This window comes from Ostrinia nubilalis, chromosome 5 (genome assembly GCF_963855985.1).
Source record: "Ostrinia nubilalis chromosome 5, ilOstNubi1.1, whole genome shotgun sequence".
NCBI lineage: Eukaryota > Metazoa > Arthropoda > Insecta > Lepidoptera > Crambidae > Ostrinia > Ostrinia nubilalis.
In genome coordinates this window covers 6,140,404-6,147,324 of record NC_087092.1, presented here as the reverse complement: position 1 = coordinate 6,147,324, position 6,921 = coordinate 6,140,404, and the positions used below count along the sequence as shown (strand labels likewise).

Below are 6,921 nucleotides of genomic sequence, written 5' to 3'. Positions count from 1 at the left end.
ACCAAAGCCTATACGGCGGGGGGGTCGGTCTGCGATCTTTATTATTTAGATTTCGATCGTTCGTGTTGCTACACCGTGAATATTCCCGGAGGCGCAATCGACAATAGAGATAGGTACAATCGTGTAAAAGTAAATTACCTTGATCCCTATCACCAGAGGCATAGGGGAAAAATAACAATGTTCGCCGAAGACTGTACTAACAAAGTAACATCGATCTTTGCGTCAACCAGTTCAATCGCCTTCATGGAGGGTTTCCATTATGAATGAGGCGACTGCAATCTTAACGAATTTGTTATCGAACTGATATTACCTTGGCACTTTTGCTCAGTATGGTTGGAGTTTCTTTAATCGTACACAATTTCTACTATGATTGTGTTTACAGACTTGTTCAACATCAAATATAAGTATTTTATATTTATTCAAACATTTACCATTTTCTATCAAATCAAGTCCCCTGATTAATACGGGACTGCCTTCAGTAGATAGATCAAATAACATTCCTAGACCTATACCTACACTATTTACAATAAAATGTAGCTTTTTTTATTGGTAATTATTTCATCGTACTATGTGTGTTAAGAAGAGCCATCTATTGGAGCGCGTGAGAAGCTCCAACCAAAGATCAATGGCAATACTATCACCGAGCACACCGCATCGATTACGTCACGCGATGTCAAGAAACCACAACAGATGGCGCTGAAGCACACCTATATAAACGATTGCACGGACGCTTAACGTCTCTCATTCTCATTTGAACTTTCAACTGAAATATTGTAAACGCTTTATTGTAAAGTAATAAATCCCAGTATATCTTCAAAGTCGCCTGATTTACCCGTGTTGATCCATACACACAAGAAGATTAGGAGTCACAGACAATAGCTAGAAATTAGAAGCCTAGAAACACACTCTGAACACGCAAACATTGGACCTTCAGAGCCGCATCATCCATCATCACATCGAGGGATCAGCAAAGGGTCTGGCCAAATCGTTCCTTTTTTCCCCCATCTTATCCCATTTCAATTTTACTAAAGCTGTGCTTGTTCCTCTAGGTACCGTGTTGTGCTTCCTCACGAGTCACGTACGCAGTTTACAGGAATTTGGTGAGTACCCACTTTTATAAATCGTCAAAATGAGTGTTGAAAACGTAACCGTTCGTTGTAAATCTCCTAATTTGTGCGTAGATTCTGATGATACTGTAATTAGAGAATTAAATAAAAAACGCGGTTCAATCAAGGGTAGACTGACGTTATTCGTAAAATTTGTAAATTCTTTTCATAGCCACTCTCGTCCTAGCGATAAACAATTAACCGAATTAAAATTGCGTAGTGAATTAGCCAAATCATTATTTAGTGAATTTAATAGCATTCAAAGCTCCATCGAAATGCTCATGGTGTTAGATAGTGAAACTGCAATTCAGTTAGAACATCGTGAATCATTTGAAAATATTTATTACGAAACCATGGCAGAAGCAGAAAGTTTAATAAAACGTTTTAGCCTTTCTGATACAACTAGTGCTAGTTCTAGGTGTGAAGCTTCGATAAATATTAAGCTTCCTACTATTTCACTACCCTCCTTTGACGGGTCGTTTGAAAATTGGTTAGAGTTCAGGGATACCTACCTTTCTATGATTCACAACTCCACCCAGCTTGATGACATTCGTAAATTCCATTATTTGCGTACATCGCTAACTAGTCAGGCAGCTCAAGTTATTAAATCAATAGAATGCACATCAGAAAACTACACAATAGCTTGGGATTTGCTCAATGAGAGGTATAATAACGTCAAGTTGCTGGTACATAATCATGTGAAGTCTTTATTTACCATTCAAAATCTAAATAAAGAGACTTCATTTCATTTAAGGAAATTAATTGATATAGTTTCAAAGAATTTACGTGCCTTAAAGACACTCGGGGAACCTGTAGAATATTGGGATACACTTATTATTTATATCATTACCTCCAAATTAGACGCAGTAGTTGAGAAAGAGTGGGAGGAACATAAAAATAATTTATTTACGCAGCATCATAAACGCATTAAGTTAGACGATCTCATTACATTCTTGAAAAATAAGGCTGACACTTTAGAAATGATTAAAGCGCATAATTCTTCATCATTTTCTAATAGTAAAGTCCCTTTTGATAACAATAAAAAACCTCAACAACAATCGCAACAAAAATCACATATTTTCGCTTCAACAAAAAATAATGTGAATTCCAAAAGTACCCGCACATGCTCATTATGCAGCGGAAATCATTCGCTTTATTCTTGTACTAAGTTTTTGGATTTAAACGTTAAAGAGAGATTAGAATTCGTTAATAATAAAAGGTTATGTGTTAATTGTTTACGAGCTGGACATTTCGCTTCAGATTGTTATTTTGGTCCGTGTAAACAGTGCAGTAGAAAACACAACAGTTTATTGCACAGTAACAATAATGATAAAGTAGAAAACGCATTAGTATCAGTCGTGGAGTGCCAACCGGATTCGAACCCCGTACTGCACTCGTCGGCAGTGTTACATACAGCCGAACCGACACGAAACGAGAATTCGAACAATAGTTTGTATACGCAGGCGTCAGAAACTGTTTTATTATCCACAGCTTTAGTGGAGATAGCAGGTAATGACAATGTATATCATAAGGCTCGCGCTTTGTTAGATAGCGGCAGTCAACACTGTTTAATTACAGAAAATTTACGTAAAAAATTAAAAGTCGATTCGATACAGTCCACATATCATATCACAGGAATAGGGCATTCACACACTCAGTCAACAGAGTTGTGCGAAATTAAGGTCAGGTCATTAAACGGTGATTATAATACTCGCTGTAAATGTATAGTTTTGAAACATATAACTTCAAATTTACCAACAGTTCCATTACATTATAACTCTTTAGACATTCCGAATAATATTCAGTTAGCCGATTCGTTATTTTATTTACCGTCAAAAATTGATTTATTGATCGGGGCTGACGTGTTTTGGGAATTGTTGATAGAAGGTAAAATGCGATTACCGGCAGGTCCTTACCTACAAAACACTACGCTAGGTTGGATTATTTCAGGCATTGTTGATAATTCAAAATCAATAAATAATAAAAGCCGTGTGGTGACGGCAGAGTAGAATACATTTGTCACCAACCCCTACTCTTCCCGCGGGTGTCGTAAGAGGCGACTTAGGGACTACACATCAAACAGAGAACGGGCAGCAGCGCTCTCTGAAAAACATCAATCTTTTAAACTGCGATCTCCTACTCACTTGAAGCATTAACTTATTTACATAATATTCGCGTACCGCGTCATGTTGTAGGAACGTGTGACCATTCTAGGATCGAATTACACATATTTACGGATGCGAGCGAGGCTGCATACGGTGCGTGCGCTTATGTTCGGACGTGCAATAGTAATGATGACGTCATCACGGTGAGATTATTATGTTCGAAGAGCCGCGTCGCGCCAGTGAAACCGGTTAGCATTCCACGGCTCGAGTTATGCGGTGCACTATTGGGAGCTAGATTGTATGATAAAATAATTAAATCACTTCGATTGAACTTTGACAAAGTTGTTTTTTGGACAGATTCTACTATAGTTCTCAGATGGTTGCAAATGTCACCACATCAGTTAAAGACTTTTGTTCAGAATCGCGTTGTTGAGATAAATGAGTTGACAAGCAACACAATTTGGCTGCATGTAAACTCGTCAAATAATCCAGCTGACCTAGTTTCCCGTGGAGTACTTTTAAATGAATTGAGTTCATCAAATTTATGGTGGAACGGACCCACCTTTTTATTTGAAGATAGCATAAAATGGTCACAAAATCAAAATAATATTTTACAGAACTTAAATGATTTACCTGAGTTAAAACTTCCCACTACAAACTTGTTGTGTAGTAGCGATTCTAATTTACCTATCATTGATTTCAGCCGATTTTCTAAACTAAATCGATTACAAAGAACTTGTGCTTATGTAATGCGTTTTATACATAACATACGAACAAAATCTATTGATGAGCGGTTACACGGGCCGTTATCAGTAGAAGAACTTGACAAATCCTTATTGTTTATAGTTAGACAGGCACAAATAGAATCGTTTCCTGAAGAATACAATGCGCTTTATAATAATCTTGCTATAAATAAATCAAAACGTAATATTTCCAGTTTAAATATATTTTTAGATGCTGACAAAATCATAAGAGTCGGGGGCAGATTAGTTAATTCTGAATTTTCATATGACAAAAAGCACCCCATTTTATTGTGTAGTAAACATATCTTTACCTATTTATTATTTCAAAGTCAACATTTAAAATTATTGCACGCTGGGCCTCAATTAATTTTATCTCATATCAGAGACAATTGGTGGCCACTAGGCGGTAGAAACTTAGCAAAAAAAGTCGTTAACCAGTGTGTCATATGTTGTCGTTTGAAAGGTAAAATAGTACAACCAATCATGGGTAACTTACCAACTGAACGAGTAACTGCAAATTTTCCTTTCATAAACTGTGGAGTAGACTATGCTGGACCTTTATTTATTTTAAATAAGAAAGGTAGGGGTTCCAGACTAGAAAAATGTTATTTATGTCTGTTTATATGTTTTTCAACTCGAGCGATACACTTGGAACTAGTAACTAGTTTGTCTTCACAGAGTTATATTTTAGCACTGAAACGATTTATTTCCCGGAGAGGAAAACCTTATCAAATATTTTCCGATAATGGACGTAACTTTGTAGGAACAGCTCGTGAATTTTCAGATTTTTTAAAGAGTAATTCTCAGTCTATCATTGATTACGCTTCAGATAATCACATTAAATTTAAATTCATTCCCCCTTACGCGCCTCATTTTGCCGGTTTATGGGAAGCTGGGATCAAGTCCTGTAAGCACCATATAACACGTGTGGTAGGAAATGTAAACATGACTTATGAGGAATTCAGCACAGTTTTGGTACAAATTGAAGCTGTCCTGAATTCCCGCCCTATGTATCCTTTATCCTCAGACCCCAACGACTACTCTCCACTCACTCCTGCCCACTTCACTATTGGTCGGCCGCTGACTGCACCTGCAGAGAGTGATGTTACCGCTGCAACCACGCACACACTCAATCGTTACCAGCGAGTTGAACAGCTGAGGCAGACATTTTGGAGGAGATGGTCTACAGAGTACATATCAGAGCTTCAGAAACGTACTAAATGGCAACAGAAAACTGAAGACTTGCAAACTGGAACATTGGTTGTCATAAAGGACGATAACCTTCCGCCGCTGAAATGGCGGTTAGGACGCATAATAACTCTGATTTCAGGCAGTGACGGCGTACCAAGGGTTGCTGTCATTCGGACGGCCACAGGCGTCATACACAGGGTATTCTCAAAGATATGCCCACTTCCGGTCGCTGAGGTGCCAGGTTCGAGGCTCGGCGCGTGACACGACGTGAGCTGAGATGTTGAGAGGGAGTCTCTCAAGGCCCGCCGGAATGTTAAGAAGAGCCATCTATTGGAGCGCGTGAGAAGCTCCAACCAAAGATCAATGGCAATACTATCACCGAGCACACCGCATCGATTACGTCACGCGATGTCAAGAAACCACAACAGATGGCGCTGAAGCACACCTATATAAACGATTGCACGGACGCTTAACGTCTCTCATTCTCATTTGAACTTTCAACTGAAATATTGTAAACGCTTTATTGTAAAGTAATAAATCCCAGTATATCTTCAAAGTCGCCTGATTTACCCGTGTTGATCCATACACACAAGAAGATTAGGAGTCACAGACAATAGCTAGAAATTAGAAGCCTAGAAACACACTCTGAACACGCAAACAATGTGAGTTTGATTTCGTATTATAAAACTCTACTCAAGTATGAACTCAAGAATAGATTTTGGTCTGTATTTCTAAACACTGCAAATTTAAGCAATCGCAGAATCCATATCAAGTTTAATAAAGCATCATTACATAATATGGCTGTAAAACAGTTGTACGTTGATAAATATGGGCCTACAAGAGACTTCTATTAGGTATCTACAATCTATTGATTGACATTAACTCATTAATCTAAGCACTGTGTTGTCATTATGTTATAACAAAATATGTAGTATTGTAACAAAAATGTACATATAAGTCTGACAGGTATACCGTGGACTACAACAAACAGTTATAAAAAAGAATAAAACATTACAGAAGCTCTAACGTATTTGTACCGTGTTTATTCCAATTCCAAGTACAGAGATAATTATAACGGTTAGTTATTTCAGCTCATGTGTACTCTACACGTGTCAAATCACGTATTCAGCGAACTACGTACTTAGTTCCAAAGCTGAACAAATTTTCCATTGCCATTTGATTTGATCATAACTACGTAATAATACATGCTCTTCAAATGTCAAAGTGACAGCAATGACGTTTCACACAATCACTTGAGTACGGCGAACGACTTATTGATTGTTGACTCAGTCTTGAACGGTTCGCGGAATTGAATTACAACCTCGACAAGTACCCTCTGAAATATGCATGTAACGAACTGCATATGATAATGTGACCCCGCCATTTTGTATGGGTTTGCAATGTCATTTGTGATTGAATGACTTACGGCGTGGTCACGTTGCAATGCGGAATTTTTGTGAATTACCTACTCATCATTTAAAACAGTGTTTTTCAACCTGTGACCCCCCAGGGTGTCGCGAAGCCTCTATAGGGGGGTCGCGAGAGGTCGTAAAAACTACCTCATTAAAAAAAACAGTAAAGTTTTAAAGATAAATAGATTTATCCAAAATCTAATTATGCAAGTGCGTAAATGTTGTATAGATTGAAGTATTCGATCCCTACAACATCTTTGTAACATTATAAAATGCATGAAAAAAAAGAAGCGAACGATCGGGGGGTCTCAAAATATTTTTTCATACTGGGGTCGTGTCATGAAAAAGGTTGAAAAACGCTGAT

General features: G+C 37.8%; 1 long non-coding RNA gene across 1 annotated transcript; it reads left to right on the top strand.

Annotated features, from left to right (window-relative positions):
• The first annotated feature begins 579 nt into the window (after nucleotides 1-579).
• Nucleotides 580-5,701, top strand: LOC135071729 (uncharacterized). Its single transcript, XR_010257316.1, has 3 exons — nucleotides 580-974; nucleotides 1,050-1,100; nucleotides 4,982-5,701. It is a non-coding gene; the product is annotated as an uncharacterized LOC135071729 (long non-coding RNA).
• Nucleotides 5,702-6,921: the final 1,220 nt, after the last annotated feature.